Source organism: Typopeltis vanoorti, chromosome 15, assembly GCF_054136105.1.
Source record: "Typopeltis vanoorti isolate ZY-2024b chromosome 15, IOZ_Tvanoo_1.0, whole genome shotgun sequence".
Classification (NCBI taxonomy): Eukaryota; Metazoa; Arthropoda; class Arachnida; order Uropygi; family Thelyphonidae; genus Typopeltis; species Typopeltis vanoorti.
The window spans coordinates 67,877,009-67,898,310 of record NC_143563.1 but is presented as its reverse complement, the minus strand read 5'-3'; the positions used below and the strand labels follow the sequence as shown (position 1 = coordinate 67,898,310).

Below are 21,302 nucleotides of genomic sequence, written 5' to 3'. Positions count from 1 at the left end.
TGCGCGATGAACATTTGAGCAATACCATAAGCGATGAATTATTTTAATGGAATAATTGATGGATGAATCATAGAGCATTCATTTAACGTGAATTATAACTTATCACAGAAGCCTAACAAATAGTTCCAATAATTCTTTAAGATAAATTTTAACGAAACTTCCATAATTAAAAATGTTTTTGGAAGAGTAAGTGCTTCAGTATTAGCAAAGATCCTAAATTCATGGTTTCACGTCTTCTTGGTAGGACTTAAACTCTTTTGGTGATTTTTGATGTTAATTAAAGAGACTTTAGTTTCCAAATTCCCAGCGTAGACTTTTTCTAATGATTAGCAATTAAATTATCCAGTTCCTTTTTTTTTTTTTTTTTTTTTTTTTTTTACAGACGGAAAGTTCATTTCTGAAAAATCGTATCCTAACATTTTTAAAATTACAAATTTTAAAATTATGAAAATTTTTTTTTGTGTGTGTGTGCGTGTCTTATTTCCACTCGAACCACTAACCAAATGAAATACAAAAGAAATAAGTTCTAGTGTTCTAGTTCGTGTAAGCATACAGTGATCGCTATACTATACCTATTGTTTCTGTATATTGTACTAAGAAGGTCAGCTACTCACCTGAAAGTTCACCTAAGTGAATTCCAACAACCATACTCCTCTTTTGATATTTGCTCATCTCTTAGCTTTTGTAATGCTGTTGCTTTATTTCCAAAGACTTCGTGACATAAAATTAAATAAAAATAAAGAGAAACTTACATTTTCTTTGTTTAGCTGCTAATGATTGATGAAACATAATGGTTTTGGCGTCTGAGAAATAGACAAAAATTTCTTGGAAAATATGCTAATCTTTTGCCATTAATTTAAAGTCCTTTTTTCTACTATTTGTTAATTTCTTGATACAAATATGAAATCATGCTTAATTTCCATTGGCGAATAATATGTTCATGGTCTCATCGTTGAAGTCTGTGTTGAATCAGCAAACGTGTGCAGATAGTTTTCATAGTTTACATTTGACATTGCTAGCAGAAAGTTCACGTATTACAGCGCTGTGTTGGAATTTTCGTGAAGGTTTTATCATCTAAGGCTGAGGAATTAGTAGCCCTTTTTGTTTCCTTGTACAGTGCCACTTTTTATGGCCGCAGTGGTTAAAGAACATTAAAAAGAGATGTCATTGATGTCGTGAATAAATTCGTACACACAAGCATTCAAAGGTTGTTTTTTATTTTCAATAAGAGAAGCAATACGGTACAAGTATTAATTATGATCAAGAGAATCAGCTGATTATAGTGCCTGATGCAGTTATGAAACTCCGGGGTCTAGGAGAATGGAGGAGGCCATGCCACCGAAATGAGTAAGCTCGTACTATATATTACATGGCTTCCCACACGAGACAAAAAAAAAGTCTGTACAAGTGAATTTTATAATTTGTCACCTGGATGATCGTTTATCCTAAGCAATTACACTAATGACTTACTCAAAAATAGTCTTATACTAAACCACTTGGTTTGGCATGACAGTTTGCAAAAAATGATCTTCCTCATTCAAAAAACATCGGGACAGAAAGTAAAATAAATAAATAAACTGAGCGCCGACGCACACATACATACACACAGCGAGTTATATATGTCGTAGGGAAAATAGCATTGTAAAGAAAATACTACTCTCTACCAAGAAATAACACTTATTTCCTTTTTTTTTTAAGAAACCGGTTGCTTTTCTTCAACGAAATACTTTGAAGATAAAAATACAGTCACCACCAACACAAAATTTACTCATGCTCTCTTTCTCTCGCACGTCTAAACCTAATTCTAAATGCCCGAGCGGAAAAAATGAGAGGAAGTTATATTAAAATTAAAAATAATCCTAAGATGGATGTATGATATGCTAGGTATTATTTACATGTTACAAACGCACGTTCGATGCGTGCTTTCTTTTTTTTTTTTTTTTTTAACCACTGCCTATCTTCGTGAACCAACAGGAAACAAGTTATCGGCGACAAAGTTTTTTTTCTTTTTTTGCTTTCAAGGTTCAAAAATAGATCGTCTTTTTTCTCTATAGACACTGTTCAAACAGAAAAACCACCAATAAACGACAGCATGACGAGAAAAAGGTTAGATAAATAAATATTACAGACCGGCTGTTCGTATCTGTACATATGTTCATCATCTTGCTTGCACTATGTTTCGTTTGGCTTATGGATTCTGTTATTTGTCATCTCAGCTGGTGGTACGTATACTTCTGGAACTAGGATGTTCTGGATCTAGTATTGAGGAAACACACAGAGAGAGAAAGAGAGAAACACAGAGAGAGAGAATAAGATAGAGTGATCAGCATCATAAGAGAAAATGAGATGGATGAAGAGAAGAGTTGTCAAATATCCGGAGACCAAAAAGCAGAGCGAGAAAAGACATTCCATAAGTATCTAGTCAGATAGGATCTTGCATTCTCTCTATTGATTTTCCACACATTCTTATCCAACAGATATTAACGTTTAGTGTTTATTATCTTACAAACAATTATGTTACAAATATACAATCGTATAAGGCATCCTACCCTTAATAAAATGTAAAGATGTCTGGAGGGAACAAAATAGGCAAACGTATATGCATGTATATGTGTGTGTATGTATTTATATATATATATATTCAGTCTCTTCTCCCCTCTCTCTGTGCTCATTTCCAAGTTGTATCCTGCAATTATAGTACAGATTTGCCGCGCATTTGATAAACAAAACATTCCTTAACATCCTAGTAACTTTAAGAATTTTTTTTTTTTTACAATTCTAAGCCTACATATCCCACTCAGATTAGTTCATAGTGCAAACAAGGTTATAATAAAGCTTAGACTAGTCTCTACTAAATAAATAAACATCCTTGCAAAGCCACATATAATATGTATTCGTGTCTAATATACAAACCTTATTTACAATATCCTTATGGAACAAAGCTTTGACTAGATCAAAACAAATAAATCAACAAACAAATTTCATTCGCAAATTACGAGAAAACCCAAGTGTGCGCAATGAGAAAACCATCGTAATACTGCTCTGTGGAGGCAGTGTTTCCAGATAATTGGCGAAGAATATAACCACTACAACATCACAGAATGGTTTGATAAACCGATAAAACTTACAGAGAAATATTAGTAGGTGGAATAAATTGCGTTTCTTTGTAGAATAGCTAAAATGGATGCTCGAATATTTTACATAAGTATATAGCCTATAAAAACTAGGCAAACTTCATTGAAACTTATTCGTCTAGAAGATTTCAGTTATGTGCATCACATAATAAAATATTAGGTGCAGTTGGAAGTGTATTAAGGTTCTGGCCACAGTTCGTAGAAGTTAGCAAAATTCAAAGATAAAGTAACAACAGTTTCGGCAATGTCTTTGTTCATTGAACGTCCCTTCAGGAAGACATAAGGAATACAACGATACTCTGTGGATATTATCGTTGACACTTGGAGAGTATTATATATATATTATGTCCGAAGATAAAAATATCTTCCACATGGATCATTGAGTTACAACCTGGAGTGAGGGATGACATTGAGTCATACGTTGACTATTATAGTCTACCATTCATAGGGCAAGCCATGCGAAAAACTAGTCAGTCTGATGGCAGATTATTCATTCCCATTGAAAAACTGGATAGTATGATGGACTAGGAATGGATTCTACTGAAATGCTTCAGATCGTGTCATCATAGACATATGGTAAGATGGGAACGCTTACATAAAACAATATTGAAGATGCTACAGATGGGTTTAGGCCTTTAGGCACTATAAAAAAGAACCTTTTTTTAAGGGAAAAAACTTGGTTGGAAGCACTCAGATACGTCCTCCTATGGGTAATACCGTACTGACCGGTAATAAGGGACATAACGGACAAACCTATATCACTGAAAGAAAAATCAATGGCAAGATTTTCAACTGGCTGTTTTAACAGCAGACTGCTAAAGGATTACAACACTTCTAATAATGATGCATAATGCTACGTTTATACCTGGTATGATTTGATTGCTTTTATTTATCAAACTTGAACTTCTTCAGCTTTGCAGCAGGCACAGTCTTCCAGTAAAAAGGGGAGAGGAAATCCTTTCAGAATGCGGATTGCCTTCCGTCAAGAAAAAACTTGTATGAATGAAAAAAAAAAAAGTTTCCTGTAATTTACAAGAATAGAATAAAATCGCAAAACGTTTTGAAAATTAGAAACAGACTTCTCACTAGATGGTGCCACCAGTGTTCACTAAAACTAATATAAAATTAATAACGCACGTGTGTGTGTGTGTGGTCTAAGATCTAAAATGAAAATCCTTGGCCAGTCACTGGACCTGATCACATAGCCACATAATTGGGCAACCAGTTTTTGTCCACTGCCGTGAGGACGGCTATTTATGTATATTACATCGTCTACGAGGATGATACAATAAACAGGAGACTAGATAATATAAAGACGTGGAATTCATTTTGCTCTTGTCTCTTGATAAGAAACTTGCTGCTTAGTCCTAACAAATACTAAAGGTAAAGACAAAACTATTAAACGTGCATGTACGTTTCCAGTAGCATCACACAGTACTAGTCCAAAGAATTTCTTTGGAAAGGATTGGCTGCGATTGTTTCTGAAAAAAGTAGACGAATGGCAATTATCAGTTCACAGAAAATGGTTCGGCGATTGGGCCACGGGTATAAAATCCTATTGCAACAAGCCTCAATGCTTTCTTCATAATAAGAAATCTAAAATGGTCTCACATTGCATACTCTAAATGAGGACCTATTTTTTTCTTATAATAAATGACATCTATAATGTATTTGCATTTAAATGGCACAAATTGTTTCAGCATAACTATATTAGTCTATTATGCATTTGTATTTACTGAGTGCTGACGTTGCATCTATTGTTTACATAGATTTATTATCATTCTTTTCAGTAGCAACCATTAACTTGCTTCGTCTAACATTTTAAAAACTGTTTTTCATCCTGTCTGCCATATGGGTGTATATTTGCTCTGTTTAATTAACTTTCTTTGACCAACTAACGTATATTTTTCATTGGCACAAACACGATTCACATTTTTCTTAAATGGAAAATGATTGTTAAATTGTTTTTATCCTGGAGGATAAATAAACTTATCAATATTCATACTTATCTGCAATACGAATTTTTAAAGCATTTCCTGAACTGTTTTTCAATGTGAAACTCTGATAATTAAAATAATAATAATAATATATATATATATATAACTAAAATCAAATACTGAATTTAAACCCTGTACTGAAATTAGTTTGTTTTAGTCCCTTCTTACAAACACACCCCATCTTAGTTTGTATAGTTCCCGCTTTTTGAAGATTTTTCAGTTTAAAAAGATCAAATCGATAGGATATTTTGTTCACACATTTTCTTGTGTTTATTGATTTTTTTAATTGCTGATTTAATTTATTTATCAGTTATATTTATTATAATGTGGGGAAGGTAAGAAGGTCTAGTTTTTCTTGAAAGTAGACATCGAGTAATCGTTTTAACGTTACGGAATTTTGTGAATTATTCCTTAAAAAAAAAAAAACTATCGCTGCAAATGGTGGTCTTTTTTCATTTCTTGTCTGGATACATTTAGACTGAAATCTCGAGTATTAATGAAATTAACGGACTTTTATTAATATTAATAGTTCCCACAGTAAATTCGAATCTCAAGGGAGGGGTTCAATGATCAAGACTTCCTTTCCTCGTGTCTAATGGGATAACAACCACCAGAAGAGAAATACTGGGATGTGTCAGTCTGTCAAAGTGGTGATTGAGACCGGTTCATAGAAAGGCGACTTATTTTAAAAGATTAAATTCTTTCGGTCTTAGAGCGAATAAAAAGTCTCTACCTTTGTTTGAGAAAAAGAATAGCAAATCTACCAGATGAAAAAACCATTTGAATTTCTACACCGTTAAATGGATGATTCTTTAATAAGTTTTCAAATGCCCATCTCTATAACTGCAGTACTCGTTCTAAACACACGAAGAATGATGTTTGTAAAAAGAGTTGGAGATTTCGCATATGAATACAAATTCTCAAGAAAAATGTTATTTATTATTCTTCTTCTACCATCCTTTCATTCAAAATAGAAATCATTTAGCCTTCTGGCTGTCTTTGTAATGAAAGGGGAGTGTTTGAAAAAGGCAGACGACGATATTCAGATTCTCAAATGATGTTGATGACAAATTGATCCTTTAGCAGTCGTCATTTCATACAAACATGACTACGATTTGATCTACACCACGAGGCTAGTTGTAGTAAGACTAAGATGGAACGAGATGTACAATGGTATGCAAAGCAAAAACGGTTACAATCAAATACCCTGTGAAAATGCATCATTCGCTCACTCACTTTCTCTCTCTGTAGTTTGGCTAAATCTTAAAAAAGATGCTACGTTCAAACGGGTTAACCCAGCACAGGGCAGGGTAATCTACACCTAGAACACTTCTAATTGTATATTGCTGCAGCCTCTTTTACTCTGTTACGCATTGTATATATATATATATATATATATATACATATATATATATATATATATATATATATATATATATATAGTTAAAAACTTCTGTTTCTCTCCTCACGCTTTATCTCTCACACTCTACGTTTAAATAAAGAAAGGGACTGAAGTGCCAACTTATATAAAGACACCACTCCGTACCTTACTGTGAGAAAATATCTTAAAACATGTCTGTGCAGAATCAGATGATCTCAACTACTCCTACTGGATCTTAGGAAATGTATGTTTCTACTACGTACAATATGTTTTTTGGTTTTCTTCTTCTCACCCCATATATGCCCCATTTCCCCAATCTACAGTGCTAAGTACTATTTGAGAAAACTGTGGAGTAGCCAATGATGGGACAACTAGAATCTAATGATAAACACTCATTTTTTTTTTTTTTTTTTTGCACTCCTCACTGCTGAGATTCAATAAATCCTTTGGCATGTCATGTTTCCGATGAAGTTCGGCTTCTTTGGCGAGGATATCTGGAAGAACACAGCAGTGCAGGAGATGGTGGGGGAAACCTGTGCCCTGATATGAGCTCTCAAAACTACTATACAGTCGTCAAATGTCCACGATTCAGTAGTATCATATCAGGTTATACCAATCTTCTTTGGGGGTACAGAAAGTCTCTGCTTTTTTTTTTCTTTAAAGGAGATCCTATCTACTTGAAACTACTTAATGATCTCAGTGAGGCGGTAATATTCAAAATGCAGTAAAGGATGGATAAACTACAAGCATTAATTTCTACTACTACAACTACAATGTATCCTTAACACTAACATAACGCTACAAATGATTTGGGGGGTCATCTACAATTGAGCCCACAAGGAAGAGGCTCATGTTTTGTGCCGAAGTCCTTTCTTATGATCTGTAAAGTCTTTTCATTCCACATGTCTTTAAGCTGACCAACGAGCAATCGACTTCTGGAATTGTGAACTCTTCCCCGATGCTTTTAGCCATCTGAAAATAAAAGAAAGTCATCTTAACTACATTTCTGTATACACATTTTCGTTCATCAGAAAAATTAATTATATATGTGTGTGTCCGAAAGATAAAATATTCTCACTATAAATTTTAGAAAAAAAACTCTTCATTCAGAAGTTGCCAAATAAACAACAGCATTAATTTTTCCGAAAAATACAAAGCTGATAAGTTGAAACTGGACGTTTAAACTAAAATTCTTTTTGTCTCTTACAGTTTATAATTCTATGTTTGCAATGAACTGAAGGATGCTTGGCCAAACGGTCTTGCTTCTGTCAGTAAATTGCAGTAAGTGTTAAGATTAGAATTTTTTTTCTCTTACAATGAGTCGCATGATGTCAAAAGACCAGGTCTTTGTCTTTTCATAACTGCGTTTGCTGTAAATTAACGGTGCTGAAATTCTGTCAGTGGAATGGAAAAGACACGGCATATTAAGCTATACAAGTCAGGAAATAATTGAATCATCAGCTCCAGCGACATCACATCCGAATAACAAGATGTGCCAGTGACTGCGGTAATCCTAACCGACACCCTCTAAGCGTCTTGTTTTAATATTTTGTTGTTGTAGCTGACATCTGGTGTCACCAATACAGCAACTACTTATGACTTTCATTTGCGTACTTCCCAGCTAAAAAGCGATTTTTTATCTTTTAAATAAATGAGGACTATAGGAATGGCGGTAGTAATCGTGGTGCTAGTTGTTACTGAGGTATGCCAGAACGAATTACTCTGTCGACGGAAGAAGAAAAGAATCATTGTTCTGCACAAGCGATAGTAATCATAATGACTTGCACTTCTCGGACTTGATAAATAATGACGAGAATTTTGGTCCGTTTCAGCAAATTAAAATAGTAAACATGATCTCAGTGTGTCACTCATGTTCTTTGAGTTGGAAAATGAAGTTACGTTTCAGGAATTAAGATCTCTTGCTCAGAAAATGAACACTTGAACACATTACGCGTTGGAATAGTATAAATAATCGCTGGAACCGAATTGTTTGTTGCTAGTGTGTAATCTCTAACTCCCAGAATCGTTTTTCGTTAGAGCTATCTGATTATTGTCATCCTTCTTTGAAATGCTACTCGACGTTAATAGCATTAAGGAAGCGAATTCCAGGGCTTTCTTCGTTTGAGCAAAGTAATAAAAAGTATTTATAAGGAGATTTTTCTAGTATTATGGAGTGAAATTAAGTAAGAAATTAATGTGAGAACGTTTATCTTAATTCCAGGCAGAATACTTTGGGTTACTCTTTGAAACAGTAGAGAGTTCAATGCATTGCTACATTATGCAGATAAAATTATACGCATTTTGATCTTGAGTTAACAGAAATACCTGCTTGAGCATTTCACTAAGCGCACATTAATGAAAAAATGAACACTTGTCGGATTTTTCGTTCAAATTAAATATTGCACTATGTTTTTGGTAAAAGTTACGAATTTCCTATGGACTTGGTTAAGGAATTAATGTACAGTGCTTACAGAAAACTATGCGGAAAAACATTTCTGTATGAATATGTCCACCCTGAACTACGATGCAGCTCTCACAACGTCATATCATGCTTAGCACCAAGAGCTTCAAGAGTTCTTGAGACAAACTGGCCCACTCCTCCTTCAGAGCAAGTATAAGGCCTTGTTTGTTTTCTGGAGGGGAATTTACAGCAGCAGTGCATCTTCCTATTGCGTCCCAAACGTGTTTTATGGGGTTGAAATCTGGTGAGCGTGCTAGTTATTTGATTATATTAATATCCTCGGTCTTCAGAGTATCTCCACTGCTCATGTACGATGTGGTGTGGCATTGTTGTCCATAAAAATGAATTTTTCGCATACAGCACCACAATTCAATCAAACATGACGTTGAAGAACTTCGTTGCAATATCGTTTGCCAGTCACAGTCCCTTTTTTCCAGCACTTGTAGCTTGGTGCGTGTATTAAGCATAATGCCTCCCCACACCATGACCCCAGCACCGCCGTATCTATCCCTTTCAATAACATTCTCGCGATGGTACGCAGTACCACTTTCACGCCAGATCAAGTGTTGTCTAGAACAGTGATGGCGAACCTTTTAGGCTCGGCGTGTCAAAAATTTAGAAAATGTCTAGCTTTGACTCTGCTGGTGTCCCCCCCCCTCCAAACAAAAGAGAAACAAGGCTTTATTTATTATTTATTTAAAAAAAATACAGTCCAATCATATGTGGTGTTATGCATTATAAATTGAAATCAAATAATTACAAAACTGAAATACGAGTAAAACAAACTCAGACACATGTAAAATAATAATAATGAAAATTCAGTGATTTACAATAGAGAAAACGATATGCACATTGATAATTGGGCTTAAAATAGTGCACTAAAATGACTCTACTTTTAATAGTAATTTTTAATTGAATTTAAACAAAATATGGGAAACATTGAATTTGATTTGATTAACATCAGTTAATGAATGACCTTTTTGTTGTTGTTATTGCTGAGTCTTAATGGATAAATCTGAAATTGAAGGTGGGTACTTTGTGAACTTCAAGCCCAAATAAGCAGCACTAACTTCATTTGTCAGTCGGTTTCTTTTGTCCACTTTCATGTTGTTCAACGGCCAGAATAATGTCTCTCAAGAATATGTAGAGGGAAAAACTGTGAGTAAAGCGATTGCTAGATTTTTAAGGGTGCTAAAAGTTTGCGGTATTCGGTTCCAAGCAGTCAAAATTTATTGTTCTTAGTGGCACTCTTCGTTCTGCAGACGATTTCTTTCCAGATCCTCAAGTTGAGACTTCAGGTCGGCAAACACTTGAGTCCAGATGCTGGCCTGGGACTCTGTTAACTGTAGCTCTAATCCTTCAATTTGTAGCCATTGGAAATAATTTAATTCCATAGTGGTGTATACTACTACATCCGGATACTTAATTGTCTGTTTTCTAAACTTCTAAATTGGTTAAATCTTCCGCCGAAACTGATCATTTATTAAAATTTATTGGGTGTTGGTGAACGCTGGCGTGTCACCGTTGACATGCCTGTCATAGGTTCGCCATCATTGGCCAAGAATCAGAGGAAAGACAATTAAATCAAGTGATTTAAATGTTTCTATCATATCCCCACTTTTTCGCCTATCAACCAACTCTGGCAACCCAGAAATCCTTATAGGGAACCATCTACAGACTACTCACCATCTTTTTCACTCGCCTTTTAGATCTTCTCCACCAATTTTTCACCAAGAAACCCAGGTGACCAGACCTGAGCATAGTAATCCAGATGTGATCGTATCGAGTTTTATAAAGAGGAATGATAATTCCCTTATCTCTGCTTATTAGTGTGTTCTTCATTTACTAAGTAATCATGCGAGCTACCCTAGCTACTTTAGAAATATGCTCTCTAAATTCAACTCTCCCTCAAATCCTTGGCTTCAATTTCCTGGAGTTTTGACACTGAGAGAACTGTCACACACAGCTTGTAATCTTTGTATTCTAAAATGCATTACTTTACACTTTTCCCACATTCAATTGACACCCATTATGTTTTGCCCAACTGTCAGCCTATTTAAATCATCCAGCAAGCTCTCCACATCGCCTTAACTCTCGTTCTGTCCAATTTTGCATCATCAGCAAACAACTGAATATCTCCCTTAAAATTATTTCAAATATCATTTATATCTAAATTAAACAGCAGTGGTCCAAGCACACAGCTCTGTGGCACACCACTAGTTACTTTCCTTCTCTGGATTCTATTCCTCCCTCCTTCATATACTATTTTCTAGTATCTGTCCATCAGCTACCCTTTTATCCATATCACTAGTGTCATATCCATCCCCACTTGTTTCAGTTCGCGTAACAGAGTTTCACGTGGTACACTGTCAAACGCTTTTGCAAAATCCAACAGTATTCATCGTGTAGCCATTCCTTTAATCCAACTCAGCTTTTACTTTGCTATAAAACGTTAGTTGATTACTAAGACCTGACGGACCCTTCACAAAGCCATGCTCCTCCCCACCCTCATAGAGTGTCAATTCTTATCCACACATTCCTGAATTCTCTTTTTGACCAACTTTTACAGTACTTTTACCACCATTCCTGAGATTCTGATTGGTCTATAATTTGCTACCACAAACTTAGATACTTCTTTATTCAAATGAATTGTTTTGCCCTGTTTCCCCTCTTTTGGGACCTTATCAGAGCTGCGACTTCAGTTAAACAGTCTAGTTAAAGGTTACCAGTTATCCTACACATTATCTTAAAACGCCAGCCAATCCCACATTTGTACTTGCATTCAGATTCTGCAATATCCTAAGTAGCTCCAATTCATCAACCTCTCTCACATCAGTCCCTGTCACCTCTGGCATAAGAGTATCTTCACTTGCAAAATGGTCACTCAGTAGCTCAGCAATTTCATCTGCCTCTGTTAGCTCTTTTTACCATCCGCTTCCGTTATTCTTTTATAATGCTTTTTCCTCCTGCTTACCGCATAACGAAAAAATTATTTTGGGTGTATTTTCGCCTGCTCGGCTAATTTCTTCTCATAATCTGATTTTACCTTCTTTACCATGCTGATCACTTGCAGTATTCTATTCATGAGTTAGCTAGTCACTTTTCTCCTTATACCCAACAAAGTTTTTTTTTTTTTTTGCAGCTCATGCTTAATGATACTACTCGTCCATTTAACTCCTACCCGATTTACCCTCCTGATTTTATGATAGAAATACTTTATTTTAAATGAGTACTGTTCTGCGACTGTAATTACCAACCTGATTGACCGAGTGCTCTTGTGAGCTCCAATCCAATTGTTGACTTGGATGTGTATGAATGTCCTTAAGTAGGAGAATGAATTTTATTGCTCAGTAAACACCGAAGAACATAGTCTCCTGCTATCGATCCTTAGTTCACTCGCAGTACTACTATATAATAGGTTTTCAATTTTCGTGGATGGGATTCAATAGGAAACAAAAAAAAACTGAGTTACTCAGCTAAGGCTCACAAAATTCAAGAAAGAGACTCGCCAGCAGACGCTCGCAACTCTTTCTTAAATTTATAATTTCTTCCTTCATCCTTATAATATAAAACCAAGATTTTTTAGTAACGATTTTAAAAACTGAAATAATTGCGAAGTTTATAAATTAGTAAACCAAAAATATAAAATAATTACGGAAGATTGATAACTTATTGGTAACGTTGAGAGAAAGAGAGAGGGAAAGCGTTTAGTTAGATTATGTATAAAGAATAAACAATAATGTGAGGAATTATAATTAACATAAATTTTAAGGAATCTTTTTTCTTAATCCCATTCACGAAAGATTGGTAACTTATTAGGTACAGCTGATTATCTGAATGCCTTACTCTAGAGGCAAAACAAGTAACTTTATTAAGCCAGTTGGGACCTCTAAGAAGCAAAGTAGTAATGTAACACCGGTAAATCAAAAATGCCACTTACACCTATGGCTTGTAGATTAGAAAATATAGACCCCATCACTTGGCCAACCAGGGCAGAGATTCCATTTGAAATTGTAATTACAAAAACGAAAAGCAAGGTTTCAACTTAACTTGAATTCCTATAATAATGGATTGTTACTGCAGTGTTGAAACTGTTATTTCAAAGCTGCAAACCTCGTTTACCGTATTAATTAATAATCTAAAATCAGAATTATTTTTGCAATAAGGAATTATAAGTTTCGTGTTGTTTATCCGCCCTAACTTATAAACCCACTCTGAAGAACGAACACATTCTTAGTTCCTATTGAAGTGCAAAATCTCAGAATTGACTTTTGTATGAAAAGGCATATTACTTGACTCTAACTATCTTAAGACACAAACAGTTAACAGGCTTCATTTCATTTTTTCCATAAAATTTGACAGTGAATGCTTAGAGAAAGTCATTAATTTTTCTTTTACGCAATTAAACGACCTCACGTGCTGCAAAATAAGACCGTTTTCGGACACGCTTCAATATGCATCACTATCTATTACATCGAATGCCCTTCGTGGAGAATGCAGCCAAGAAAAATCTTCATTATGACTCGCGTCTAAGCCTCAGTATGGTCTTAAAAAGGATACGATAATAGAGTAATGGTAATCCGCGAACAGTGCATAGCTTTCACCAGAATACAGGCCACCTCTATTGTAGCGGTTACAGAGAAAGATATCGAAGTACCCACTTAATGGCCATTTAGTTAATGCTCTTATACCACGCTTTTAGAGAGCAGCATTTTTCAGGCAAAATTTATAACGCGTGTTAAAGCACAAGACGTGTCCGGAAAATAACTGTTTAGTAGTTTTGAAGTCTAAGTGCATTTAAAGCTGATGGTGTCACACATGGGTCCCATTAGCTACTATGACTTAATTGTTGGAAACCTGAACTACTCTGAGCAGCTGTGTTGGGTAGAATTAAAGGTCACCGTACACTTTGGGAATTTCAGATCTTTCTTTCGCATTCTCTCGTGTTTAATTCACCTCTAAACACGAGGATATTCGTAGTGAAAGTAAAAATGGATTTTAGTTATCAAGAACTAAGTGCAAATGAGATTTCTCATTTATATATTGACTGCCAAATTGTATAATGAAGAAAAATGTTTTGAAATCGCTTTGTTTTAATTTTTACCAAAGAAATATTCTAACGGGCAGAGAGCGCTGGAATCAATATCTCCCCCCTCTCATTTTCTCTGCTTTTCCCCCATTTCGTTATTTTTTTTATCTAACCACATCAGGGGTGTATTTTTGTGTGTTTGCTAATTATATGAGGATACCTAAAACATTTCATTAATATTATTAGGCATTTTAAGTAGGATTGGAATTTTTTATACGCATTTGCTCTTTAATATTTTAAGAATGATCACCTATAAATTATTCATTCTTGGTGTATTTTTTTTTCATATTTCCGCTAATGTTAAAATTAAGAATTTCCTTTGAATTTTTCTGTCTATTCAAATAACTTCTCGCTTTTTGTTTAGCCACAACGCTGTAATGTCTTAAGTACGAATCTGGATCATTATCTTTCTGTACAACGGTTCAAAGTACCTCATTGAACGACATTCACTTGTTGCTTTCCGTTTTCCTCATCTGTTTTCCGCTCTTCGTTTCCTGGACGAGCATCACCATGGCAACGCGGTAATTTGTAACAGCAGTGTCACCTAAGAGGAGGTCTTGGTGTAATTCGATATCTGTAAATAAAGTTTTGCAGAAACCCACGCGCCATTTTGAACGTAGTATAACGTCCTGTAACAATAGCTAAAACCAGTTTTAATGAAACCAACCCTAATCCTCCCCCCCTCTTATCCCCCCCCCTTTCTAACAAAGCACTTGTGGACCGTGAATAGCAGTAGACCGCTATTATTCTAGCCGCAGGACTGTTTGTGCAGCTGGTTAAAAGCATCGGTCTTCAAGCATCTCTACACAACAGCCGCTGTCGTCCTTCCTTAATTACACACTTCTTCCTCCCCAGACATCCCCGATCCGCTTCATTTACTACGGATGACTATGGATGAGGCAGTGTAGCGTGACCTTATTCGCATCTCTCCATTATGTGCAGCTCATGAAAATTCAAGTGATCTTTTATCGCAGGCAAAGACAAACTGTCTGGTGAATATCAGAGCAACAAGAGAATAGACCAGCGTTTGTGTGTGTGTGTGTGTGTGTGCGTCCGTGCATGCGTGCTTGTGTGTTTCACACATATGCAAGCTCACACTTCGATACCCCATTGTGCACAGACTCGTGCAAATGCATTTACTTCTCTAAACGTGCAGGGGTGCCTTCGGAAGAAAAATTTTAGCTCAGTCTTTTGCGATGTTTGTCTCTTTCGTGATACGAACCTCTTCCAGAGGGGAAGAAAAAAAAAAAAACTTCCAAAAATGAACGAAATTGCGAGTCATTTTCTGAGAGACAGAAGAGGTTAGCCTGTTAGAAATTCGCGAATGTTTCCTGCTTTTCTTACATTTTCTCGAGTATGAAAAGACCTTCTGAGAATTCTAGGGGAAGCATTGGGGAGGATTATGTGCATATCTGTCAACTCGGCTTCTTCATGGAAGAGTAATGACCGTTAACTGTCATAGCAACTCATGCGCCATCCTTCTACTCTGCTAGAATCGATGAGGTGGTGTCATTATTGCGGGAGCCTAATAACTACCCTGCACACATTTATTTCTGCTGATGTTGCTTGAATGCATGTCTACGGCAGCGAAAAGTTCTTGGAAGGTGCGAAAGTGCTTTCTTTAAGAAATGTTAGCTGAAAAAGAAAAGGAATGTAACGAACAGGTAAGAGAGATTTCTTTGGAGATTGGCTTGATTTACAGATGTTGACGCATACGTTTGCCAGGAAAGAGAGCTGATGATGTGTGCAGTCTTCCACCCTTTAAAATAACCTTAAAATTATGTTTTTATCACTTATGTCTGCGATTGAGAAGTGTTAAAATACTAATTTATAATGAACTCAGAGTTTTACAGGGGAATCGAATAGTAGTTTGGGAAATAATTGATATTTATCTATTATGGATAAATAGCATAAGGAAAAAATATATCCTTCTCTGACATCAAACTTATAATTACTGCATTCAATTCCAAAGAAGTACGAATTGACATTATGTAGACAGTTATTTCAGAGAGAAGTATTGTGATTTTTCTGTTATTCACGTGAATATTCTCCAAAGATCGCAAGGCAGTTAGTTGTTCATTATGCTAAAGCAAGTGTTCAAAACAGTTTGTTTTCACTACGAACGGTTACCATAGTAACCGAAATCCCAGTCGATTCTAGTTCCACAACAGGCAAAGAAAAAAGAAAGAAAGAAACGAAACGAAACCTGTCACAATTATCACCATCGCCCTCGTCTCCGAAAGACTGCCTGGACACAGAACTCAGAGTGCACATCATAAGTAGGAATGAGAGCTGTCAAGTTCACGAAAGATGTATGCATCGCGAAAGGGAAATGGACCTTCTGACAGATTCAGAAGATAAAAGGAGGGATGCTGGCTTCCACGAGACAGATTTATTTCTGCGTGAGAGAACGCGCACACACTACCACCACCACTTAGCATCTACCAGCTGACCAGTTTTCTCGTTTCTGAAGTGCACTAAAGCAGCAAACAAACCCACACAACAGGAAGAAAGAAAAATTAATAGCGAAGAAAGCACAAGTTATTAATGATACAAGCGTTACAACGGCGTTTTATGTTAGAATTGATATCGTCTGTTTTCAAGAAACGGAAACACCTTTTGCGCCGTCTTGGGGGTTATCTTCTAAGAAAACCGTATCTCGTGATTGGCAGTGCCTCTCGAAACGGTGCAGGATGCGTGAGTGGCTTTTTATTGCATAGTTTTACGAGAGGCATTCAAATAGGCTGCCACATCAATTACAGAAGCCCATTACGGTTATGCGATACCATTATCAATAACCACCTTCTTCTGAGATCCATTTGTCAAACGCAACAGCCGAATCCCGCAAATATAAAGTGACATTTCAATAAGAAGCTGGAGTAACAGGATGCTCGGTGTTATACATGGAAGTGGTCTTTGCAGGGGGTTCCAATAATGAAATGGTACGAACGAAAAGGAAGGAAAAAATTAAATTGCAGATAGCCAAATACTCGAAGTCACGCACAATAAACGCGTGTGCGCACGCACCCTCACACATAGATATCATGAATTATCATAGGATTTTGGTTTTATTTTTCGAATAAAAATACATGCAATGGACGTATTTAAAGAATGAATTTTAAATATGGCAAGAGAAAAAAAAACGATGCAACGTGTACTAAGCAGAAAAAGTCAAGAAAATAAGACAGAAAGAGCCACAGTATTTCTACCTTGAATACGAAAATAATTCTTAAAGTACTTCTAATTGAATCTTCGAGTAATTCACAAGTACAGTCTTGAATTAAATTGTACCAATTTCGGCCAATTATTATTCATGTTATACTACAACACTATACACAGTCCAGATATTGTCAACAGTCTAAATATGACACAAGTTAAAATGTAAAAACTCAGATTACCTACACTAATGTCTGTAATGGTGTTCGTGACAACTTGTTTCCACCAAATTGGCAATGCAATTTTAACTGAAGGGAGTTTATTTTAAGTAAACAAAACATAAAAAAATTAAAAATAGAGTTCTTTTAGTATGCATATCGCTGCCAACATTGTGCTGCGCTTTCTCCCAGATTTCATTTCTAAGTAATGTTTTGTGAAATAATTCCGTTAAAATTTTATGAAGCCAAAAATATTTCTCTTTTTTTTTTGTGGGTATACTTGATGCCTCTATTGATACCACGAATATGCTATCAATAGGAGCATGTTGGTATCAATATGCTCCTGTAAAACTGAAACCTCAACTATGGAAAGTATGAGTCATTTTTAAACACACAAAACATAATCTTCTAACGCCTTTTCATTCTCCGGAAGAAGTATATAACACTCCCTTTCCCTAACTTTTTAGAAATCATTAGGTCTTCATTTGCGTCATCACTGCATTTGAGTATATTTCTGCTGGTATACTTCGCAGGAAATGGCGAGAATAGAATACATCAGACGTCTATAACAAATCCATATCCGGTTTTGAAATGCAGAAAATTCCTCTTCTGTTCGATGGCATCCAAGCCCTGTGATGCCTTGTCAGGAACATTGAGTTCCACATGGCACTCTCACCTCTGACTCCTCTTGATGGTGCGATCGTAGAATCACCCAAGTAAGCACTTTCCATAGTACCTAGAACAACGTACTCTATATCTCCTTCAGTCTTTCTTCAGGAACAAATCAGAAGAATCTTCAGTAGCTTAGGCACCAGATTTTGCTTGATGGTATCTCCCATCCCTTCCATCCTGTGCTAAAATTTGTGCTTCGGAATTAGCATCTATCTTAAAGCGCTTTTTATCATTTCCTACTGAGATCTAGTACAGTAGAAACAAGCCTGTATTTCAGACTATTACAAAAAAGGCGATGAATCGGCGAACAAATCATCAGTTGCTCTTGCTTAAGTTTTCTCAAGCTCATGGAGAGATCACCAACAGTTAACTCCTTCGCTACCTGGGCTCCGACGAGTTAATTATTTCCAGCAATATGGATTTTGCCACTCGGTCCGTAGCTGATTTTCTAGCTATCACACCAACCTTTAGATATATGCGATGGAAAAACCTGGAGAAACTATCGTGGTCGCTCTTGACATTTCTAGGACAGTAGATTGGGTTTAGCACAGTGGCTTGCTCAGCAAATTGTAATGTTATTGTGTACTTTCTGCTGTTTGCAATTAGGTTACCATCTTCTCTTGTTGTCTGGTCACGGTAGGTAGCTTCCTCCTCAGATTTGCCCACTAATGCTGAAGTACCCTAGATCTCTGTACTTTCATCCACTCTCTTACTAAATGATCCACATTGACCTCAGATCCTATTCGAGATGTTCTGTAAACCAGTGTCTTACATTCTGACCTGTCATTCTTCGTTGGAGAGAGAGAGAGAGAGAGGATAACCTTGTGAACTTCAGTACTACCAAAACATAATCCTATCTTCTTTCTCGCAGAAACGTTCTTACTTCACATGCCGGCCTGATCGGCCGAGTGGTTAGCGTATCCGCTCTCCAGCCAAGATCGTGTGGGTTCGAATCCCGCCAACGGCATGGATGTTTGTGATTGTCCTACTAACCAATTACCATATGTACTGCTGTGACCTATGTCCTGGCGTAGTTTGACTCTTGATACCTTTGCGCCATAAAAAATCATCTTACTTCATTTTTGACGATATGTAGATCTCAAATCATGACGATTTTTGAGAATCATGCACCTAAAACAATTCTAAGGCAGCTTGATGTCGTGTAGCAGAGGGCACCGCTCCTCTCTCTCTCTCTAACACACACACACACACATACTCCAATTACTCTCTCATAGAAGTTTGGTTTCTATCTTATGTGCCTTCTGTAATTATTTTTATAGAAACAATGTTTTGCTGAACTGGCCACCACTTTCAAGACACTGAAGGAAAACGAGCAGTTGCTAATCAATCGTTTACTGTCCAGCTTCAAACCTACCGAATCAACTTCTGTTTCTCCCTTTTCATTTCATGTACCTGTCGTCTCTGGAACAGCTTCAATCCCGCCAATTGTAAATTCAGCTGATAACGTTGTTTACAATATAAATGTTCTGATAATCGCTGTAAATGCTTTATAACAGTTTCACGAAATGGTGCATTGGTAATGCTAACGCACCATAACGTTTTTTAAGTGGCAATGTATCGTGGTGAATAATCATTCGCCAGTTCAATTCAGAAAATACTGTACATTAATTACCGATCGGTACATGATCATCTCTTGGTGATTTTGTAGGATCAATAAGAACAGGAAATTACTTACTAAAATTATTTTATATTTGAGAACGAATTTTTTTCTCCAGTTTAACTCATGATTTATAAATAGCAATTTTATGTGCATCGCAGTTTATTGCCTCAAAATTGATTGGCTTCCGAAAATTATAAAGCATAATTATTTAATAATAACACAAGTCTCAGAAACGTGATGTCCAAATAACTCCAATAACCTAATTTAAAGATGACCGTCACTGTCGTCGTTCTTCGTCTATCAAACCTAAATTGCAATTAAAATTTTGATCACACCAGCTGGTAACTTTCAAAGAACCGTCACTCGGATACCAAATGTCGTCGAGTGTAGCATATTAACGTTACATGTAGATTATTATAAGAATTAGTAGCAAGGGTTGCATAGGAAATTTTCAGATCTGAAAAGCTGTTCTTACAGTAAATTGCGTATTTACGTAAGTTTTCATATACAAGTGATCAAAAAGATGATGCTGATGATAAAGCAATCGCATGTTTAAAGATGTCCTTAAACGAAATCTTTTTACATCGATGACTTGGATCTATTGTAATCTCAATAAAATATACTTGTGAAAATCCATGACAATGTCGATAGTAAAATGCAACATTTACTTATGAAAGTATTGTTTTCTACATTGACTTGTTGCTTTTCCTCTATCAATCTAAAATTGAGCTAAAATTTAACCTAACATGTACAAGGATTAATCTAAAATGATTAATTTAGTGAGGATTTTTTCCTGCCGATTTTCAAGTGGATGGCATTGCAACTGCGTTATCATTTGTATCATGCGATTACGAAAATTATTTCTTTTGTTTCTTGTATTCATTTCTACTCTATTCTATTCGGAAGAAAAGTTTAATCCTTCCGAATGAAAGCTTTACTCAAATGAAAAGCTTTAAAGAATAGAAATGAAACGAGTATAGAAAAAATAATCTAAGGATAAGAAAAACTGTTCCTCATAGCTCTAGTTTAAATACTGTAATATCACGCGCGCACACACACACACACACAGGAAAGGTTGCGAAAACTTATAGAACACTATGTGTGTGGACAGAAAGTTCAGGGGGAGGGCATGGAATCTGTCGACATGTTTCTTGAAAAGGTGAAGTTGTCATTTTCGGATAAACAGCTAAACATCAGTAGATACATCGATATCCACAACCTACTGAAGTGTAGATAGAGACATCAAGAAGTCCAACCAGTTAAAACTCTATCTATAAAAGTGGTCTTTATCGCTACGAAATCATAGTATCACTCCGTTTTCTTACCAAAAGTTAAAGCTGCAAGAAGCAGCATCCATTTAAACCTTATTTAAAAAACTCTTTATGCCACCGTAGACTAAATGAAACCTCTCCCAAAATTCTTGTTTGTAAACTCCAACATCTTCCGCACTATTTTAAGTTAAGTATGAGGATAAATCCTCGTTTCCGTCAGTCACACTTGATTACTGACATTGTTAAGATGGGAAATTGAGGAGCATGTTTGGTGATCTATAACTTTGGAGATAATCTAATCG

The 21,302-nt window shown here is 36.0% G+C and overlaps 1 protein-coding gene across 10 annotated transcripts in view; it reads right to left on the bottom strand.

Annotated features, from left to right (window-relative positions):
* Positions 1-6,623: 6,623 nt before the first annotated feature.
* Positions 6,624-21,302, bottom strand: part of LOC150098842 (CUGBP Elav-like family member 4) — a 913,499-nt gene continuing 898,820 nt past the window's right edge. For all 10 annotated transcript variants that reach the window (XM_090405883.1, XM_090405882.1, XM_090405876.1 and 7 more), the window contains one exon: positions 6,624-7,484. The gene's annotated coding sequence lies outside the window, so the exon portion shown is untranslated. The remainder of the gene's footprint in view (positions 7,485-21,302) is intronic.